Source organism: Ixodes scapularis, unplaced genomic scaffold (assembly GCF_016920785.2).
Source record: "Ixodes scapularis isolate PalLabHiFi unplaced genomic scaffold, ASM1692078v2 ptg000178l_1__unscaffolded, whole genome shotgun sequence".
NCBI lineage: Eukaryota > Metazoa > Arthropoda > Arachnida > Ixodida > Ixodidae > Ixodes > Ixodes scapularis.
Window position 1 is genome coordinate 1,244,833 of NW_024609927.1, and position 22,576 is coordinate 1,267,408.

The 22,576-nt window shown below is 45.4% G+C and overlaps 1 pseudogene; it reads left to right on the plus strand.

Moving 5' to 3' along the window:
- Positions 1–21,988: 21,988 nt before the first annotated feature.
- The window catches only part of LOC120842859, a 66,186-nt pseudogene continuing 65,598 nt past the window's right edge, over positions 21,989–22,576 (plus strand).

Sequence of the window (22,576 nt, forward strand, 5' to 3'; positions counted from 1 at the left end):
TCTGTTCGAAAAAAAGAAAAGAAGCAAATTTTATTTTTGTCATTTCATAAAAAAAAGGCGTGTGCCCGGGGGGGGGGGGGGGGGGGGGGGGTTCCGTGGACAAATTGTAACGGTTACAAGTAATTTTATTACTTCAAAAAGTAATCAGATTACTTTTGTGATTACTGCCTAATGAAAGTAATCAACTGATTACAAAATTACTCCAAAAAGTAATCGATTACAAGTAATTTGATTACTTGTAATGCGTACGGTACAAGACTGCTTCAAACACACTGAGGTCAAACCCTTTGCAGCGCAACAGAATTTCGGACTGACCAGGAGTTAAATTTCGAATACGCCTATACAAACTTTAGCTAACATCCCAAGGTCCACAAAAGGCTTGGGTATGAAGCTGGTTAATGCGAAGCGAGCTTAAATAAACAATTTTGTTGTATGTCTCCTTTTTTGTTAAAAGTATCACGCGGAATGTAAACGTGCCCATAAATGAGGCGCTTAGAGTGCCTTCATGTGCGCTTCGCATAGGGTGATGCCAAATGCCTGTTTTCCTTTCCCACACCCTCGTACACCGCCATTTTGTTTCTCATTGTTTCCCCGTGCGCCGGAAAATGGCCTTTCTGTCCATCGGACCTCCCATCCGAGGAAGGAAATGCTAATCCTCCATCCGTGGGTTCCACAACGCTGCTCCGAACTTGTGAGATAAGGTGCTTGTCTCCGGGAGGGCTATAAGCCCACGGATTATCGCCGAGGACCAAAATGGCTGCTGGTTTGTCGGCGAGTGGTACTACAAAGGGTGGCGTCACCCTAGCAAAGCGCACATAAAGGCTCCCTAGAGGAGCTTATCTAATGTGAAAAAAGTATGCAAAGAAGATTGGTCTTTAATTCTGCACAAATGAAAAACCGTGGTGGAGAAAAAAGTAATGAAACGCAAGGCTTTAAAATGTTATACATTCAGAGTTTCAATAGTCAGTTCGACTGTGCTTATGCCGCATTTTTAATAAATAAGCTCAATGCAGAAGCATTCAACGCTGCTCAGAAGCATGTTCACCCTGTTACTGATTACTTTGTGAATGCTTTCCACGAACATATGTGAAAGTGGCCATTGTTATTGTTATGCTGCCTGCCATTGACCATGACGCGCCAATTCACTGACACCCTTTTCATAAAAAATCCTGCGTTCATCAAGGCGGTAGAGACGTCCCCTGCTAAGTGAAATGAGAAGTTATCCGCAACTGGTACCTGTCAAGGTAAAAACAGTAAGGCGCTACCGAGATGACCTTACAGTGCCGATTGCAATTTTGATCGTTAGCAGTCGTTAACAGGACAGGGTGAGTAGGTCTGTAAACCAAACCAGAATTCCCTGAACAATAAAGAAGGATATTTTCTGGTTTCCATTTTGCTTCAGATCAATTATGCTAATGCAACTTTCGTTTACGGAAGAACTGTGTAATCACGGTTGACTATATTCAAAGATTGTTTGCTTTTTTTTCGCTTTTTTTTCAGGGTAGAAAAATAAAGACGGCAGTGAAATTGAGAAACCTATTGTCGGAAATGAAAAACTCCGAAACAAATAGCGATCTTGGAAAGCAGTTAAATGCTGCGTGCGAAAAAAAGCTAAGGCATAGGTTTACACGTGACAAGGCTCTACGCTTTTCATCTTTTCTTCAAGGTGATCAATATCAACCCCATCTTCAATCTCACAGTCAACTGCCTTCAATGCTGCTTCCTTCAGTTTGAGGATATTCAAACTTTCTACATGCTTAAGCATAAGCATGTAGCAAGCTCCATTATCTCTGAGGCAATAAACTTAAATTTTACATCGGCTTTGAATCGCTCGAGCACTTCGCCAGTTTCTGCAAATTTGTTCACGAATGTTACAAAGTCGGAAAGAACTGCAACTGAAGCTGCTAGAGGAGATAATGGCTTTCAGGTACAATATTCCCCAAAGCACCGTCAGGAGAATTTGTTCGTCCTGGATAACATTCGTGGTCGAATACCTTGACCACACTCCCGTCTGGCCTTCGCTACAAAGAGTAGACAAGTACAGGCCAGACGAATTTAGAAACAAATACCCATAAATCGCGCAATTCTGGATTGCACATAAGTATTTATTCAAAGTCCCAGCGACATCAGAACACAAAGTGACACGGTCCCGTCCTTTAAGTACCACAACACATCAAAGGGCTTAATTCCAATCACACCAAAAGGGTTCGTATGTTTTGTGAGTGACGTAGCACAACGTATAATGTATCACCGCCGACTATCGGAAGAGTATGGTGTCTATGAGGCTTTTGGAGCAGGGGGATTTTGTCATGGCCGACAGAGGCATTGCGATTGCCGAAGACCTGACAAAACTCGGGAACTAGATGTTCCACCTTTTCTGAACGGCAAACCTCAGCATTCTCTTCAAGAAGAAATTGAGACACGATCAATTGCCAAAGGCTGGGTGCCCGTAGAGTGCGTAATTGCTGAAATTAAGTAATTTTGCATACTCAGGTTCACTTTCCCGACCTCGATGGTATCGGTGCTGAATCCCATCTGGAAAACGTGTACTTTACGCTGTGTATTTTTATAAATGATCATCTGTCAGAAAGAAGTAAATGTTAATAAGAATCTTTTGAACTGTGACACGGAAATCTCGTGGCGCGGCTTATAAATGTCTCGCATATTTTTGTCGGTTTCGGTCTTCTTCAAAACCGAATTCGCGTTTCTGTATATAGATATTTTCTTTCTTCAAGTTCGGTTTTTCGGTACTGGGACAGAATTGTTTCGAGACTTAAAGCGTTTCTCGAAGTCGCAACGTACCTGCTCCGTATTGCGCAATTTTACTGAAAAAAAAAAAAAAAACGCACATAGAAACATTTCACGGAGTGGAATAGCCAAAGTTATTGCAGAACCGAAAATAAATTAGGACTGTCGCAGACTTGTCCAGCCTGTTTTTTCTTTTTATTATAAACGGCTTCGATGCGATGTTTGTGGTCTCCACTGATTCCCAGAAGGCTAATCTCGGTGTTTGCTTCTCGTGGTTTATCAGTATATGTCGAAAACACGGAACTCTACTTACGACGACCGCTACATAAAATAGTTCAAAGTGTGCCATAACGAGCCTTGAGCTGAGAAAACCTTCAGGAGGCAGCACGTTGTGTTTTTATCTTTGTCCTATTTATTTGTGCTAATGTGTGGTAACTGCCCTTTCGTTGTTTTTTTTCATTTTTTTTAAGAATGAAAAATAAAGATATATCTGAACTTAACACGAACACACCTGAAATATTTTTCGATAGTTTTCTTTCTTTATTGGGGCGGTACAGAATGAGCATGGAAACTCCTCCGCAAACGAAGAGAAATATCTCAAGCTAGTCTAGACAAGCTTCGAGACCTCATGAAACGCTTAAGCATTGATTAAAGCTCACAAACGCAGTGGGTAGTCTATAAATAAGGTTTCAATTGTAACAATTATAATTACCACGCAACTGCACCAGCTTTCTGTCACTCAAGAGTTGGAGAGGCCTTTAGCATGATCCCTGACAACGTTATGGAAGATTTCTAAATCCCTAAACATTTTCGTCACATACAGAAACTTGCTGAGTGGTATTTTTGTACAATTGGTACGCCTGCACCACTACGAACCACAAAAGTACACCAGCGAAAACCACATAGGCTATTTGTCCTCGCATCTAGCAGTGAAAATTGTGTACTGGTTTTCGTTTTTTCATGAAGAAAACATCTTAGGCTCTGATGGCTTCTGGTCTGAGTATACTGTGCTGCTTTGCTTCCACAAGTGTTTCTAGTTTAATCGGGCCACACGTTTGGCTTTCCTTATCATACGTAACACCGTCGGGAGATGCACCAAGAAACTGTACGTCAGTAGTTTACGTACAAGTCCTCTGTAAACACGTGCCCATTCTTTAGCGCTTAGTATCTCTCAATAGCTTACTGTTTGTAAGAACACCCTATTCTCATGTACTTCGTGGGAAGCCAGATACATTTTCGGTACACCGTCGCGATGGATTTCAGGGCGATTTTCAGCCCATTTATTTCCCCAAACTGGGAGGCAGCTATTCCTGTGGCCCGCTCGGCATGCCAAAGATCTTTAGAGCGCTGCCCATGTGTTTGAACCTCCATATCTGGTGGGTGCTCCACCGCGATGAAGTGGAGAGGTCAATACAGGATGATTCGAGGAGAGGACAGGCTCTTTAAATCGACCGCAAAATTCGTTTTCTTAGCCTATCGCGCTACGACTTTGTGCAGCGTTGCCCACTGATGGTGCACGTCCTTTTTTTTTTTGTAAAATTCGCAAAGTGCGAACTTACCTGAGGAAAAAGTAAAGAAAGAAAAAGGCTTAGCTCCTATGGAAACGCAGCAACGCCACCGGTCTTCAAGCAACACGGCGCCATTTTGTACGGGAGACAAGAGATGGCGCAAGCGGTCGCGACGCCAACTGCCGCCAACAACAGTTCGTTGTTTGCGAAAGATGCCGTCTTTCGCAAGCAACGAACTGCATCCTCTTGTTGTTACCGGCCCTGTTTTTGTTTCTGCGATTGTCGCCGCCTGCGGAACGCGCGCCTCTTTTGAGTCGAAGAGATTGTCTGCCAAAGACGCCGGGTCTCGGCGCCGTATGCTCGTTCGTTGGCGGCGTACGTTGCGCTATCTCTTGTCTCCCGTGCGAAGCGGCGCCGTGTTGTTGGAAGACCGGTGGCGTCGCAGCGTTTCCATAGGAGCTAAGCCTTTTTCTTTCTTTACTTTTTCCTCAGGTAAGTTCGATATTTGCAAATAAAAAACAAGCACCATCTGTGAGCAACGCTGCACAAAGTCGTAGCGCGATAGGTTAAGAAACCGAATTTTGCGGTCGATTTAAAGAACCTGGCATCTCCTTGAATCACCCTGTAGATGGGTGGAGCTCCTCCCACAAAACCGCAGTCGTCAACTTCACTGGATGCTGCACCAATAAAATCACGGGTGTTGGTTTGAACATCTTCAGAAACGGTAGGCTATGTGCCTCCCTAAAATATCTGCCTGCACTTCTTCTTCTTCTTCGAGGAGAACCCTGTGTTGCCATCCTACTTGTGTAGGGCGGCATGAATTTCTTTTTGAAATTGACTATATTTTATGTCCACCTTCTTGGCTGCATCTTTTCAAGGTTTTTGTTGTGGAAAAACATTTTTGGTAAACTATGTTGTCATCAGAGTCCCCGCTGAGGTTCCTTTGCCAGATTGCTGGGGAGCTTGAGTGCACGTAATTTCATCAGGAACGTACAAGTGTCCACAGCGAAGTACATGCAATCTGAACCCTATTAGAGCCACACATGCTTGCGGACACGAACCAAACCAGAAGGGCAAGTCCCGTGGCCAATTTCCTCACAAGGACGTGCGAGAGGTGCATTTTCGTGCTTGAACGTATTCTCGTACAGCGAGGGTCGTCATGTACCGCAATAGCATGATTGAAAATAGCTATCGACGAAACAAAGGTCTTATAACACTGGAGTACTAGTCTCAGTGGCTTTTCTGTAGGTTGCTAGCGAATGCACGGAGTGAGCCAGTACGGCGTTCAGCGTACACAGTTCGCCGTTGCAGGGAGTTCTCTCACTTTACGTACCAGCATAATCGGAATTGTTTCGTTCTTGGTTGCGTCCGATATGTAGCAAGGAGAAGAAAATTGTACGTACTGCATCGCACGTAAATGTGACGCAATCCACGACAGCATGAGCAATGGCGGTGCGGAGACGATAGGAGACGACAGGCGCAGAAGTCAGCGCAATCGAAACCGGAACTACCCGTTGACGGTCTCCGGTTCCCCTAGTGCACCTGAACAGCTAGGGGCGCTGCTGATTCGCATATTGTCTATTGACGCGTGCCATAGTAGCTTCAGAGCCGTGTATTGGGAGGGTATGGACATTTATTGGTTTGAATATACGAGTATCTGGTGGCCAACCACAGGCAGCGAAACAGCCCCCAGCGGTGGTTTTATGCTGTAAAAGTGAGACTTGAATGATTTAACCCGTTTTAGTTTCGCTAGAGTAGAAAGGTCTTAGTGACTGAAAACCCGGCGCGTATGAAGTGGTCGTGACGTTCCTTATTCAACGGTAGAATAAACGAACCTGCCCTCCAAACCAGAGCAAACTGCGTAGTAACGATCATTGAGGCTGCGAGATAGAACGCTTCTATTTCACGCTTTAAATGTCGTTTCCCATAGTGCGAGGTCGAGGTCTGCTGATCGGTCTACGTTGTGTCGCACTTTTAGTTTACGCTCTAACCTCGGAGAGAATATTCGAATCTGACGGTGGCCTTTACTCCTCCGGTTGGACAAACTCTCCCAATATGAGGCCCTGAGTAGCTTCAGCTGGCACCACATCCGCCGTCCAGACAGCGCAACTGAAAAACTAATAAAAAAAAGAGTCTTGGTCCCATGGCACCCGGACACGCGCTCTTCACGCTTGGAGACTATGATCTGAGTTTGACTGACACTGACTTGAACACCGCATCAGACACCTTTCCGCTTTAGTGCCTTCATAAAACTGCTATTGCCATCGTTGAAGCAAAAATCTGGGGTCAGTGAGGAAGTAGTGTATAAGCAGCATGCCTAGGACAAGTGCCAAGTTCTGCATGCTGTGGTACACCAAGGAAATGACATTAAAAAAAAGGAAGTTTCCATAGGGAAGCAGGGAAAACCGGGCCCGCGACAGGCTGCCATTAGACGCAGAGCGTGGAGCCATCTGGTTGCGCCGCTTATAACTAAGACGATGAGAAAAATATAGTGCAGTTGGCACCCGCGCTGTGTTCGAATATATATGTATATACAGGGTGTTTAAAAAAACGCAGGCCATATCGCTCCTGCGAAAACTACTCATTGCAGCGAAAAAAAGCTTGTGGCGTTTTGGTCCTGGGCCAGGGATGACAGCGCAACCTCTGCTGCGCTGTCATCGCGCGACGCAGCAGAGGCTGCTGGCACTGTCTCTCCACGGGGCGCGTTGCCGCCGGGGCTGAGATGCGCTCTGATAGCAAACCGAAACTTAAAAACCCGTCCATTTTATGTAGTTTTTCAGAAAACCGTAAAATGCTTCGCGTGCCTTCTATCATTCCGCAATTTGTCGATTTAGTGTTTTTTGATGATGCTGAGCAATTTTCTAATTTAAACCATGCCCTTAAACACAATATTAAAAAGTTAATTACGCACAAAGAATTAGCAACTTAATTATCCCAGACTTTGATTATTTTCCTAATGAACCCCTGGCCCAGGACCAAAACGCCACAAGCCTTTATATATATATATATGGGTGGTTTCATCTCAAATCGTGCAGGCAAAAAGGGTCGAATTTTTAATTTCGATGAAAAAAATATATGTTATGGCGCCATTTTTAAAAACGCAGTCGCCGCAGACCGCAAGTTCGTCGGATTTTTGTTCGCGACTTATGAATTTTTAAAGAGGCCGCGGCGAAAAGCAGTGTTTTTCACACCCGTCGTGGGTCGGATGTTTCGCTTGATCTCCCGCCGTGGATTTTCAGTCCACATTATATTATCTTTTTTAAAGCACTCTATGGACACATTTAAAAGGCTCCAATACCATAAAATAATTTTAGGCGTTTTGCTTTTTTTCTGTAAAAATGTCAAAAACGCCCCCTTGGTCAATTGTTGACGAACTTTGACAATTAATTACTGGCGATCTACTTGGGTTACATCAATACTTTTTATGTCCACGGAGAGCCCAAAACACGTTCTTTATATGTATTATAAAATAACTTGGTTGTATAAAATATTCTTTGCGGTACGTTTACGTTAATGTTATGTGAAAACCAAAAAGTACCATTTTTGAAATTGATTTTCTCAAAAAACCCATTTTTTATTTTTTTTATTTTTTTGTTAAAATGTAGATGTGATAGTTTTCTATGCGAAAATCAAGTCTAGAAAGTGTATATATTGTTTGTATGTTTTATATTTAAGCATCAATATCGTACAAAAACATGTTTTTACGGCACGAAATGGACTTACGAATTGCGCGTCTTCACAAGCTTGGAAATAGTTTTTTTTATTTTTTTCAACGTTCCCACATAAAAATGAAATACAGTATTTCCACCCTGTTATATTTATTGATTATTTAAATTTTATTATAGGCGGCAAGCTACATTGGGAGGAGTTCCAAAAAGAGAAAGCAACACTTCTTAACAGACCAGCAGGTGTCGTAAATTTTTAACGTGTAGGAGTCGGCAGACGTCGTATTGATTCGGGGCCCTCATTGGCCTGCATGAACGTCCCGCCCTTTCGGAGCCAGCAGATGACCACGACCTTTCGCGCTCGTTGTGTTAGATGGGACGGCCCGTGACAGTAAAGCGAGCAGCGCACCCTGTGTCACGAGGAGTAAAATGGTACGATTGTGTCGTTGACGCGGCGAACAGTGACAGCCACCCAGGAGGAGTCAGTCAGAGTATTGCACAAGGGAAAACAAAGGAATCGTTGCCTGAAAGGATGAGGACACCATGGCCTTACAATATCGACGGTCAACAACTGTTCTGCCAGCCAAAACAACGCCGCGTGCGCGCTAAAACCGGCGGCGCGGGACAGAAATCCCACAGACGCACCCACGAAGATGGGCCGGTTTCGTTAGGGATGTGGGGAAATTTGAAACCAGCCATCCGTGCATGCGTGAAACGATACCGCCTGTTTGCCCCAGCTTCGAGCGCCCTATCCTTACCTTGAAACGGTCGTGCTGTCTCTCTCTCTCCGGGGAGATCCGATAGCACCGAAGGGTTATCTATTAAACTTGAGGAAGAAAACGAGAAGGGGCTGTTTAAGTTTAATTATCCCCACCAACCCGCTCATTCTGTCCTTATAAAGGGCTATCTCTTTTGGAAACAGCAAAGCCCGGAGACTGACATTAAAACGAGCGTGTTGGTAAATATACTTGTGTTTGTATTTTGCCCGGAGACTAGTCGGGTCGAAGTCAGCCTCCTTGTCAACTATAACCGTTTGTGAAGAGTGGGCTTCTCCCGAGATGAAAAGTCAGCGCCGGCTGATGTGCTCTTTTGAAAAAGGGATGGGGAAAGAGAAAGTTTGAGTAACTGCAGAAACTACCTCGAAAGCTCCTCTCCCGATATGAAGCTTCAGGCATAGTCTCGGCTACCTTCTCGCGCATCGCCTGCTCGAATCTATTCTTCACTTTCTTTCGCACAGCCACTGTTCCTCACAGCCGTCGTGGATGTGCGTAACAGAGGGAAAAACAGATTCGAGCATCATCTGGACACCGTCCTCCTGCCAGAGTTCAGTGTCGTGGGACCGACTCGTGTGTGTTTCTTCGTCCCGCTGAACTTAGTTTCTCGGGTGCGTTTTTGAACGTTTTTTTTTTTTTTCAATGTTTTCTTACTAACTGTTTGTTAGCACTGTTCAGTTGTTGGGTTTATTTTGTCATGGCGTAGCGGCCTAGGCGGTGATGTAGAGAGCGTGTTCGCACGCATTTGGTTGCGTCCCATTTAGGGAATGCCCGGAGGAGTTGGTTTATCTTCTTGCCATGTGCGGCTGAGTTTTCCCGTCTTTATTAAATTATTGATTTTTTTGTTTTGTTTTACCTTTACGTGCCGTCGACTTCTTTGTCTGACTCTCCACCAGGCATGGACCTATCGTCTTGCCACCACTCCAACCTAAATACTTTATTTTTTTAACGCAATTTTCGTTAAGATCGCAGTTGGGCAATTTAATTCCTATTTATTTATTTTTATTTCCTACCCCTCTCCATGACACACTCTCTGTGTGTTGCGGACCGTTTCTGTGTCACCACTTTTGTGTATTACGGAAGTGAAAGGACATTCCCTGGTGACCTGTGCGATGTGCGGTGAACAAACCCCCAGTGTTTGGTTTCGGAAAGAATTGTATATAACATATCGACGGATGTGGTGACTTTCTTTGTCTCAGTAATATGACAGCTATTAGCTAGTCGTGCTAGTTTACTGTGAAAGATTTATAAATCGAAACAATACAACGTCTGTGCCTTTTGGTTATTCAAAGTCTACAAGGCCTGCTGATTTGGTTAGATATGTATCTCGTGGTTCCCGCTCTTATCAAAACATACATAAATATTCAATACCACAAAATTCGTTTATAATTGATTACAAAATGCAGAAGAAAATTCAAGAAAACTTTTTCACAATTCATAGAGACAAATGGGTCGGAATGTCTGACTTGGGTCTTGCAAAACAAAGACGTTTTTTTTCCGATATTGAGGCCTAAATATAAAACATACAAACAAAATATACACTTTCTAGACTTGATTTTCGCGTAGAAAACTATCACATATACATTTTAACAAAAAATAAAAAAAATAAAAAATGGGTTTTTTGAGAAAATCAATTTCAAAAATGGTACTTTTTGGTTTTCACATAACATTAACGTAAACGTACCGCAAAGAATATTTTATACAGCCAAGTTATTTTATAATACATATAATGAACGTGTTTTGGGCTCTCCGCGGACATAAAAAGTATTGATGTAACCCAAGTAGATCGCCAGTAATTAATTGTCAAAGTTCGTCAACAATTGACCAAGGGGGCGTTTTTGACATTTTTACAGAAAAAAAGCAAAACGCCTAAAATTATTTTATGGTATTGGAGCCTTTGAAATGTGTCCACAGAGTGCTTTAAAAAAAGATAATATAATGTGGACTGAAAATCCACGGCGGGAGATCAAGCGAAACATCCGACCCACGACGGGTGTGAAAAACACTGCTTTTCGCCGCGGCCTCTTTAAAAATTCATAAGTCGCGAACAAAAAATCCGACGAACTTGCGTTCTGCGGCGACTGCGTTTTTAAAAACGGCGCCATAACATATATTTTTTTCATCGAAATTAAAAATTCGACCCTTTTTGCCTGCACGATTTGAGATGAAACCACCCATATATATATATATATATATATATATATATATATATATATATATATATATATATATATATAATATATATATTACAGCTAAACCTAGTCACGTTAGAACGACAAGCAGGTACGGACAACATCGTCAAGCCTTAAAGGCGTGCCGAAACGAAATATTTGCACTATTTCTTTGATAATCGTGGCCTAGGTTATGCCGGCAAAACAGAAACACCAGTCTAGGTTTGTGTCCACAAGCTTCCGGCAGAGAAGTAAAAAAAAAAAAACAATTTAAAACGAATTGACACACTTCAATATTGAGTCTGGTGACAGTCTGTGAAGGTCCGTAGAAATGCTGCCAGGTCATGCGTTTCTAAAAACCAGCCCTTGTTTGCGGTAGCATGGCTCGCTCGCCGAGTTGCATAATCCTGAATGCGACACTGGCGAGGAACACTCTAAAGAAAAAAGAGTCTAAAATGGTGTATCGTTTACACCCTTTGTCCCATGTAATACACCCCAATACTTCAATTCGACGTACAGCGCCCTACTGTCGAACAGACGGCCCGAAAGTTTACGAGGGGCTTGATAGCCGTGTGGTACGTACAACTTATTAAAATAGCTAATGTAGGTTTTAATGACAACAACAAAAAAATAATCGGGGTTTTCTTGACCCTACTGTAAAAACACGCTGTTTTCTTTCTGGGGCCTTCGATACGTCCTTTAGCTATTTAAACCGTTGTACCCCACGGCTATCAAGCCCCTCGTAAAATTTCGGGCCGTCTCTTCGACTGTACGGCGCTGTACGTCGAACTGAAATTTTGGGGTGTATTATAAGGGACAAAGGGTGTAACGATACATTTGTTTACACCCTTTTTTTCTTCAGAGTGAACGCTGACGTGTCTACGAAGTTCAATATCTTAAAGCTTCCACACTGCAACAAGGTGGAAAGTTGGGCGAGTTGGTTGATGGTCATATTGAATGGGTTAAAACAGCGCAGAAAGACGAAGGACCAGTAAAAGAAACCACACAGACACAGCGCTGACTTACAACTGAAATATTTACTGCTGCACCATTCAGCAAGTAAACTTGAAGGAAGACAAACATAAAAGCAATCGCCCCGAAAACACGTCATCCTCCACTCAAGCCGACACGTGGCTACACGTATTTCCCCGCCCTTCTGATAAAATTCATTTCATCACTAACTAGAGCAAGTGATGGAACACTAATACACTGGCCTGCGTCATGGTTGGCAATAAAAAAAGCTTCGTCAATCTCCCGAGCATACTTATTTTTATGTCGGGCTAAAATCTTAATTTTATTAAACACTGGAGAGCACGCACATCTGTCACAGTGGACCGCTAGGTTGCCAGACGGGGAGGAGCGTAAGGACAGAGAATGTTCTCTCGCCCGGTCGTTAACACATCTCCCCGTCTGCCCAATGTACACTTTTCCACAGGACAATGGAATAAGGTACACCACCCCACACGCGCAGGCGACAAATGGGTTGCGGTGCTTTACTTGACACTGTGTACCCACGCGGCCACCTCGATTCACGGCTGCACACAGCCGCCCCAACTTAGCTGGAGCCGAAAACACAACTGGCACGTTGTACCTACTGGCAACCTTCTTGACACCATGGGACACCTTGTGCATATACGGCAAGACCACAGGTCTTACCGTTGGTTTTTGTCTTGCCTCAGTACTAGCAGGGCCTCTAAACACCTTAACCAAGGATTCCACGACGCCCATGACAACTCCCAAAGGGAACCCGGCATTTGACAACCTCGTGACTTGCAACAAAAAACTGTCACCACACCTATGGTGGCATGACTTAAACAAGGAGGTACGGAGACTGGACAGTGCAATGGCTCTCTTCACTGTCTTAGAGTGCGCGGATTCATAAACTAAAAGCCCCTTTTTAGACCTAGGCTCATAGGCCCAACACAAATGCGAGGGCTCACATCGAAGATTGATATCTAAAAATTGTAGGGCACCCTCAGAAGTGGTCTCAGCCTTAAAGTTTAGTCCCGGAGAACAATCCGTAAATACATGTAATATCGAGGCAATCACACTTTCAATGTCTGTGTTATCGTTGCTTTTCAGCACAATCAGGTAGTCATCAACATACCTCAACAGGGCAATTGCTGAGCGGCTGGACGATAGGGTGGTCAAAGTGTTGAGGTATGTTGATGACTACCTGATTGTGCTGAAAAGCAACGATAACACAGACATTGAAAGTGTGATTGCCTCGATATTACATGTATTTACGGATTGTTCTCCGGGACTAAACTTTAAGGCTGAGACCACTTCTGAGGGTGCCCTACAATTTTTAGATATCAATCTTCGATGTGAGCCCTCGCATTTGTGTTGGGCCTATGAGCCTAGGTCTAAAAAGGGGCTTTTAGTTTATGAATCCGCGCACTCTAAGACAGTGAAGAGAGCCATTGCACTGTCCAGTCTCCGTACCTCCTTGTTTAAGTCATGCCACCATAGGTGTGGTGACAGTTTTTTGTTGCAAGTCACGAGGTTGTCAAATGCCGGGTTCCCTTTGGGAGTTGTCATGGGCGTCGTGGAATCCTTGGTTAAGGTGTTTAGAGGCCCTGCTAGTACTGAGGCAAGACAAAAACCAACGGTAAGACCTGTGGTCTTGCCGTATATGCACAAGGTGTCCCATGGTGTCAAGAAGGTTGCCAGTAGGTACAACGTGCCAGTTGTGTTTTCGGCTCCAGCTAAGTTGGGGCGGCTGTGTGCAGCCGTGAATCGAGGTGGCCGCGTGGGTACACAGTGTCAAGTAAAGCACCGCAACCCATTTGTCGCCTGCGCGTGTGGGGTGGTGTACCTTATTCCATTGTCCTGTGGAAAAGTGTACATTGGGCAGACGGGGAGATGTGTTAACGACCGGGCGAGAGAACATTCTCTGTCCTTACGCTCCTCCCCGTCTGGCAACCTAGCGGTCCACTGTGACAGATGTGCGTGCTCTCCAGTGTTTAATAAAATTAAGATTTTAGCCCGACATAAAAATAAGTATGCTCGGGAGATTGACGAAGCTTTTTTTATTGCCAACCATGACGCAGGCCAGTGTATTAGTGTTCCATCACTTGCTCTAGTTAGTGATGAAATGAATTTTATCAGAAGGGCGGGGAAATACGTGTAGCCACGTGTCGGCTTGAGTGGAGGATGACGTGTTTTCGGGGCGATTGCTTTTATGTTTGTCTTCCTTCAAGTTTACTTGCTGAATGGTGCAGCAGTAAATATTTCAGTTGTAAGTCAGCGCTGTGTCTGTGTGGTTTCTTTTACTGGTCCTTCGTCTTTCTGCGCTGTTTTAACCCATTCAATATGAACTTCCACACTGCTTTTGAAACGGGCATTCCACACTATCAAGATCGCCGTCCTTTGCAGACGTGAGGTAGGAGCTTGATCTGAAGATACGGGGACCTCTGCCAAATCATACATACCACTAACCCCCCCCCCCCCCCCCCCCCGCCCTCCCCCGTTTTTCCTGGATACGCTGCGAATAGCCTGCTCAAATGTCGGCCCCAGTGAAGACCTTATAGAATTCAGAGCCTGCAGATGTACCCATTGATAAGAACTGGCTGATATTTCTACTTCCTGGTTCCCTCAAGCTACTACTTCTGCGGTGTGAAACTTACCTAGTTAACTTAACATTCTTGGCTCATACAATTCCGGCATGGCTGTGAATTACATTATAGGTAAGCTATGAATAAGCTGAATGGCGTAGAGTCCCCGAATATTACTACTAGGCGAGATTGACGCGCGCTTACGGCTCCACGCTGCAAGGCTCGAAACTCCAGTACACTTGGCCGTGCAGGAACTCTTGACGTTACGCAAGCGAAACGAATTTTGCTTTTTACTTGCCGACTTTGAATTAAGGAGTAGGGAGCCCGCACTGACGTCATTTCATTTCTGTTTACATGTAATCAAGAGCGGCGTTCACACGACGGTGTCTTTGGCAGGTTTAAAATTGCTGGTGCAATCCTCACGAGCACCAAAAGACTACAGGTCCTTCAGAAGTACCTTTGTTTGCATAATTCGTGCGCTTGAGGTTGGTCGGTGTCGGTTGCTTATGTTTGCCGCTCTAGAGGGACTCGGGCATGTCCTCATTCAGTATCACATAAATATTTTTTGCAGTGATAGACGGTGACAGGTTTAATCGCGCATTCACACGGCCGGTGTAGCTGAGTTTTCGAAGAGGTTTCGGATACGGTTCGCGAACGACTCCGTTCACACACACCGAGAGGCGGTTGCCGGACGTCGAGTGGCGGTTGGAGGTCTCTCGGCGATCATGCATAATTTTTTGCCAATTTGTTTTAGCTTGGCAACCCTCTTTTACAATCCAAAAGCCCCTTTAATTCGTGATCCAAAGCCAAAATTTTGCTATTTTGGCATTGGGAAGACTTTTCTACGAGATATTCCCACGCATCACGAGTTCAGGCAACGGAAAACGAGACATGGACGCTCAAAACTCGCCTGCAATTCCATTAAACCTCGCCCTCAAGCATAGCTTACCCTTGCTGACACTAAAGCGGATGACACCGACGCTTTCTTCGCAATGAACCCTTCCCGCATGAATAGCTGACTTTGTTTTCGGGATAGCGGTTCAGTTTTCCTTCTTTGTTGTTAGCTCTTATCATTTCCGGAGTTGTGAGCGGCACTAATGGACCGCGGTGAGGGGGAATGCGTTCGGTGCCAGCCGGTCGTGGCTTCGTTGGTACCGGGCTCTAATCTGGTGACACGCTCGTTGTTCAAGTCTATTATTACTTTTTGATTACAGCGGAGCTGGTGAGGGCTTGGTTCCCCAGGATTGTGTCCGGTGCCAAAGAAATCTTGACACAACACTCTGGTTACCGTCGTCGCTCATAGATGGCGGTAGCTGTCCAGATTTTCTACTATGGCTCGCCGACTTGCCAACGGCCAATACTCGATTCCCACCATAGTACAGCTTCGATGGTCTTCCTCCGTCACCAAAACAAAAAAGCTGAAAGTTTTTTTTTTTGTTTTTTTTTTAGATTATGCTCGCGTAAACGCCGTATGGATTACCTGTGCATTGTCTAATGCGTAGACTTTATTTCGTGACTAGGTTCTCTTTATTCATTTTGGTTGTAGTGAACGTTACAAGTCGAGCTAGCGTAGGTACCCTGCCAGCTCAGCGATAGTGTGTTGGATACGCAATCAGGCTAACAACGTCTCTATCGGCCTTCTTGGGCGTCATGCACGGTGCCAAAAGCTTTCAGAAGTTCACGCGAGTGTCTTGGTGGCTACGAAAGCTAAAAATTCGCTCGATCAGGGGGGTTTTGACGTTATATGGGCAAATACTAACAAGGAAGCTAGGCACGGGCTTAGGCAACGCGAATAATAAACAAATTCTTATCCTATCCAAATCACCAGAGAAATGCCCATTAAGACTACTAGTAAATTCTTTTTGTGGCGGATTCAAGTGACGGACGTGAATATCACGTTGATTCGTTGATTTTTCTGCTGTAACGCTAGGAGTACCGCGCTGTGGACGCCTTACCAGTGACAGATTCCATCTAGTTTCGAAGGCTACAGACGTACCGTTCGCGTCGCTTTGCGACTGGTTGCCGCTCGCGGATTGCAAACGAGGTTGGGGCAAATCGCTCCTGAAGCGGTTTACAAAAACACTCTCCAACCGTGTCCAGTGTGAACGCGCCATAAGGTCCCATTAGACTATAGCACGACCAATCTTAATATATAACAATATGTGGCATGTGTGGGCACAGCCCGGTGAAGTGCAACATGTGCTGGTTTCCTTCTGCGCTTCTGGTGGGAGGGAGGTATTTTAGTTAAAATGATTTGTGTGAAGGACGACAAATATAGAGACAGAACGTTCGGAAATAGTTCTGCTCGACAGCGAATTGCAGAGCAAACTGTCCTACCATTAGCGAGAAGTTCGCAAAATTCAATACGGAAACAAAATACACACCCACGGTGGTGCATGTTTGAATAATAATATTTTACACCTAAATAAACAAGAATAGAGACGCTGAGTCCATGCTTGCACGAAGTTGTCGCGAATGCTTGAAAGGAACAGCGCACAACATAAGTTATACTTCCTCACGAGACTCGCGATGGCGCGCCCTTGTATCCCAGAAAGCTCGAATTCCTCGTGCGCTTGGTTGGCGAGGGGAAGGAGGCGAAACGTACAAAAAAACTAGTGATGGACCGAATTTGCCCAACTTCAGATTCGGCAAAGTTCGGTACATGCCGAACTTTTGAAGAAATGTTCGGCAGAGATTCAGCAAATATTCGGCAAATATCTGCGCACGCGGGAGAGCGCGACGGGGCCATGGATTGGAAATCCATGCTATGCAGTGGTGCGGTTACCGTCGTACAGTGTAGTACAACCCGCGATTACGGCAAGGTGTGGTGTAAACAACACGGTAACTCTGCGTTTGCGATCGAGTGTGGTTCTCTTCTACATTTTCTGCTCAAGAGCAGAATACTGGAAAATTGGTTTACGCCGTCTACTGCGCAAGTGGCAAATGATGCGGTACATTTTGGATAACGTGATCTCCATTTGACCTTTCCAGTTATGCGACGAGGTGGTTCAAACATTGACTGACAATTATATTAAAGCCGTCCTCACAATCATAACAATCCTCTTTTCTGCACAGAAGTAGTTTCTACCAAAACAAAATATTATTGCTTTCTCAATTAGCGTCATTTTCGATTTTAATGTGTCTGCATAAAACTAAACACAAAACTATCATTCTCGACGTTGCACATCCGATATTTCTAACTCTTCCCTTCTTCCAAGACGTCTGTGGGTGTCCTAAGACACGAAACCGGCATTTTGAACGTAAAAACCTAGAAGCTGCGAATATGGGACGCAGTTTCATGCAAAGCTGACGTCGCGTGACTCAAATCGAACAACATGCATATTTGCAATAATATTGTTATCTCTTCTGGTGAAGTCTCAGCAAACGTTGCATTCGTTTCCGCGCGCGAAACGGTTACTCCAGAGAAAGTGAGAACGCAGTGTTATTGCCTCTATTTTAACAATGTAGTACAAATACCTGCCTACTTGCCCTGATGAGGCGTCAAAATTGAAACTCTCGTAGCGTGATTCGTGACTGCGGCTGCTCGTACCTAAAGTCACTGGATCCTGGGAAAGTAGCGCCATTGCCTTCCCTACCTGCTAGCCGGACACAAAAGGATACAAACATACAGGCGACCCAAACCTAGCAAGGCGATTGGCTAATCAGTATATGTTGCCATGGAAATCGCCATCTTGGTCCATTTAAATCTTCGAAGCTTCCAGAGGGTCGTTCTAAACCAGTCGCGACAAGATTACCATGGAGCATCATCGTACTGGAGGGCTTTCTTCGCCAATATAAGGGTCCTTGGCACTCTGTATGCAATCAACTTATTATTCATGCCCATCTCCGTGGATCTCTTAAATTTGTATTGTTCTTCTTGCGTATTTAAATACGGTAAACCTATTTTTCAGTGCCTCCAAGCACCGACACCGCATCTGGTGGTGGTGCGAAGGTGTACGCTTGTTTGGCCGGTGTGTGGTTAGAAATATCTCGGTATACAATAAAACACTGCATAAAGCTACCCGTCACCAGCGAATCTAGATCGGCTCACCAAGAACGGAGGGGTCAAGGAGAAATAGCTTATTTCACGGACCAAGATGGCGACCACACGGGGAGCTTGGCGTTACTTCCCCAGGATCCAGTGACTTTACTCGTACTGAACCTCATTGCCGTACCACTTCTGCAAGCAGTGACTAAAATGGCCAGTAATCACACAAACACGACACCGATAGAGTTATTTTGTAGATTATCACCTTATTTAGTTATAACTTTGTCAATATGACTTAGATGCTGCATTTAAGTTAAGAAGAAAACTTCATAAAACTTTTTTTTTTCGCCAGAAAAAAACTGGATATCAACGTTAAGTCTGGTAACAATGTAGTTTTGCCGAATCTTTAAAGTTCGCAAAAGCTCGGCTTTGCCGAATCCGAAGATTCGGCGCCGAATTTTCGATTCGGCAGAATATCGGCCCGTCACTAAAAAAAGGCCAAACATTTACTCACTTGGCGGCGTGACGGCTGGCGCCAGAGCGGCGGAACACGGCAGGGGCCGCGGCGGGGATGGAAAAACCTTGCAACCTGTGCGCGAAACGGGTGCCAGCGCGGCGACTATGGTCACGGCGAGAGTTAGTTCTGAGTGATCGACGTCGGAGAGTGCGTGAGTTTGAATTCGAAGGGCGTGATTTTGGGGTTTCGGTGAGTTCGGGGGGAAGGGGGGGGGGGGGGGGGCACGTGAGTTCGTGAGTTCGGTGACCTCATAAGTTTGTTTAGTCTATGAGTACCGCGATGGGCGCGGGTTTCTGAGTTTGGTGAGGAGCGTGAGTTCGTCAGTTAATGACTTCATGGGTGCGGACTTGCAGATGAGTGAAGACGTGAGCGTGACGGTGAGTGAGTTTGCAACTTTTTATACTTAGCTTGTTCTGAATCACTGAGTTCAACCAAAATAGCCGACCTCTGCCAGTGTCGAAAGACCACGCCAAACCACCGCGAAGCCAGCCGGAGCCGAGGAGTGCAGTTAAAATAGCAGGCAGCTTTCCTTCTTTCTCATTACTCGTAGAGAACTAGCCGTGCAAGCTAACAACGGCATTACGAAGCGACGGTCGTCTCAGCTTCCCTGGATATGTAGGAAGTTAGACTCGCCCTTCCTCGCCGGTACACGCCAACCCTCACCGCGCCTACGGCCCGTCAGAAATATCTTGCCAAGCCAAGCTCATGAACTCACCTACCTCATGGGCTCGCTTCCCTCACCGAACTCATGAACTCACCGACCTCACAAACTCACGCCCGTTACCGAGCTCATAAACTCACCGGTCTCATGCACTCACGCCCTTCGCCGAACTCATGAACTCACCCAACTCACGCTCCTTAGTCACATTCAAACTCATGACTTTTCAAGAACTTCAAACTCACTCGCCCTCACCTCACGCGAAATCGATGAAGTTGAGTGAGTTGAGTGAGTGCACTAATCAGTGAGTTTTGCCGAGGTACGAATTGGAAGGCTGTAGTGATTAGGTACGAGTGCTGTAAGATTGCAGGGCGTGTCCTATTATGACAAAACTTTTTACTTTGTAATTCCTTCTTCTGTGTTTTTACAAGCAGGCGCTGCAATTAAATTAGCTGTAAAGTGAAAATTAGACAAAAAAAATAATTCCAAACTCGCAACAATATGTATTTCTTAATATTTCTGTGCTTTTGGGTGCCTTTGTATTGACCCACTATATGCGAACGCGCTGTTTCCAAACAAGCCTCCACGAGGTGTGGGCAGTGTGCAAGAGCAGAAACCAGATTCGCGTCAAGTGAAGCCTCTGCACATGCGCCTTTCCAGTCGCAACGCCACCGCAGTGGTGCGAGATCACGGTCGCGGATTGGTGTAGAACCAATACGAGCCATTTTGACGTCTGCACCTTTCTCAATGAAAGAGGCCAGCGTCGGGCGTCCGGGCGACCTAGGCATCCGTCGGTTGCGAGTCCTACCGACGGCGATCTTACATTTTCTACGCCTTTCGGAAGTTCACGAACTCCATACAAACAAGATCTTTGAAAAAGGGCAGAGAATATAGCTTCGAGGGTATTTGCCTTCGACATAACGGACCTGCTCCAATGAGTGAGGAAGCTTCCGACCAACAGCAATCAGTTAGGGGCCGGGCGGAGCTTTGCCTCTCACATGACCATTCTCCCCAACCGAACTTCATCTTTTAACGCGAGACACATCCGCATAAAATACTGCCCAATCCGACGTGCGAACTGTCGGAATGGCGGTCGGTGGCGACGGTTATCGTCGTAACGGAGCCTCGGACGGCGCCTCCGCCCGGCTCCGGCATCCGACCAACTTCCACGATATTCGCAGCACTGTTTTCCGATTTTCGGAGGGCCACAGCCAATGCCAGCACAGATGGCGCGAACGTCTTGTTCTCACGTGGCATTTAGACTAAACTAAAAAGGAGGTGCTACATGGCCCGGGGAAGGGGAAGTAGTGGTGCGCGGTGCGTCACTGAAGTCGTCGTCGTGAAGGAAACGGACGTCATGGAGTTTGCCCTTGCGCACAAAACGAGCTCCTGATTTCGCGCACATGGCAAGCTGGCCTTCTGGGACCGATCGAGGCCATCCAAACCCGAATATTCTCCATTACACCTTACGATGGACAGCTGTGGACCTTCGAGCTATTCCGGTGCCCTGTGAGTGTCACATGAATCTCGAGACAGGCACAGCAATGCGTGGGGTGCGCCGTCACTTGATTTGACCGCAGTGCTCGCTCTGCTGGGATGGCCCCTAAGGTCCGCAGCGGTGCACCGTGCTAAAATGATGTTGAGCAGAAACGTAACTTCATATAAAATCTCAAGACACGCACACTTTACTGGAATATAATTAAAATAAAACTCTGTTTTAAAGTCAGAAAAACCAGGAAGGACGATGTAAGTATTTTAGGTTTCTAGGCTAGGTGGCGCAAGCTACTGCTCGTTATACATACAGCCATTTGCGTCCATCCATACATCCAGTACAGTGTAACCCGAAATCGGGCGGAGCTGTAGGAAACGACGCCGCGACGCCGACGACGCTTCCGGGAGTATATGCATCTCGAGCTGTCGACTGCGGCGAGTCTGAGCAGCCATCTTGCCGAAAGTTGGTTGGCACGTCGGATCGGACAGTTTTGGGTCGGACAGTGCGTGTCCCTACACGCCTTTCGTGCGTGTAGGGACACGTTTTGGGTGACTTTTAGGCCATATTAGGAAGTTTTTGTAGACTGTTTTTCCACCTCCGCAACGCTCTCCGCAACGGAGACGCCACTGGTACACTTGCGGGGCTCTAGCCTTGCCTTCAGAGTCCCAGATCTAATAGGGGGTTGCGGAAAGCGTTGCGGGACAGCGGAAACCTTCTACAAAAACTCCCTATTGTCTTCCTTAGTTATCTTGCCGCCTAAACAGAAAAAAAAAAGCGTTAGGTTTTTCGTGCATCGGCAAAGATATGCGGGGTATTAACCAGCGTAACCTTGTTTCACTGTGCTGCCGTAGAGTCTGAGGACTCTTCAGGAAAACAACAGATTGGGAGCCATGGACCTTAACGGAAATCTCTTCCTCGGAATCGGCCTCTATGCTCCACGCAGAGGCCCCGCGTACGACCACTTGGCATACCTTCTTGAGTAAGTCATTATTTCGGAACTGACGCACGTCCTTCCATTTTATTTTATTGTTTAGTCTAAGGCATGCCAAGCTTTTATTCGATATTGCGCTGAATTTCACTGTTAATATCTCAGACTCTGTAAAAGGCTGCGGTCAAATGACGTGGGACATCGCATCGCAGCAAATTTCTTCCGAATACTTTTACACTTTTACTTGATGGTTGTCACTGATATCTGTTTAGACTTCAGTTTGCACGGAAGCAAGAGAAACTACAATTTTCTTGGGAACGAATGTTTCTTTGTGGAATTGTTTTATGTCTGCATCGCGTTTTCAGCTGCGGCTTACAGATCATGTGCCAATGTAGCAGATTGCAATCATTTTAAATACTTGCACCGTATTGGAAAAATGGTTATATTGTCACGGGTGGTGATTCGTGACCAATAAACAAGAAATAAACAGAAATAAATAAACGTTTAATGTGGCGAACTTGTGCCAAAAATAAAGAAGGAAACAGAAGAAAGCAGAGCGTCGCGGGCGTCG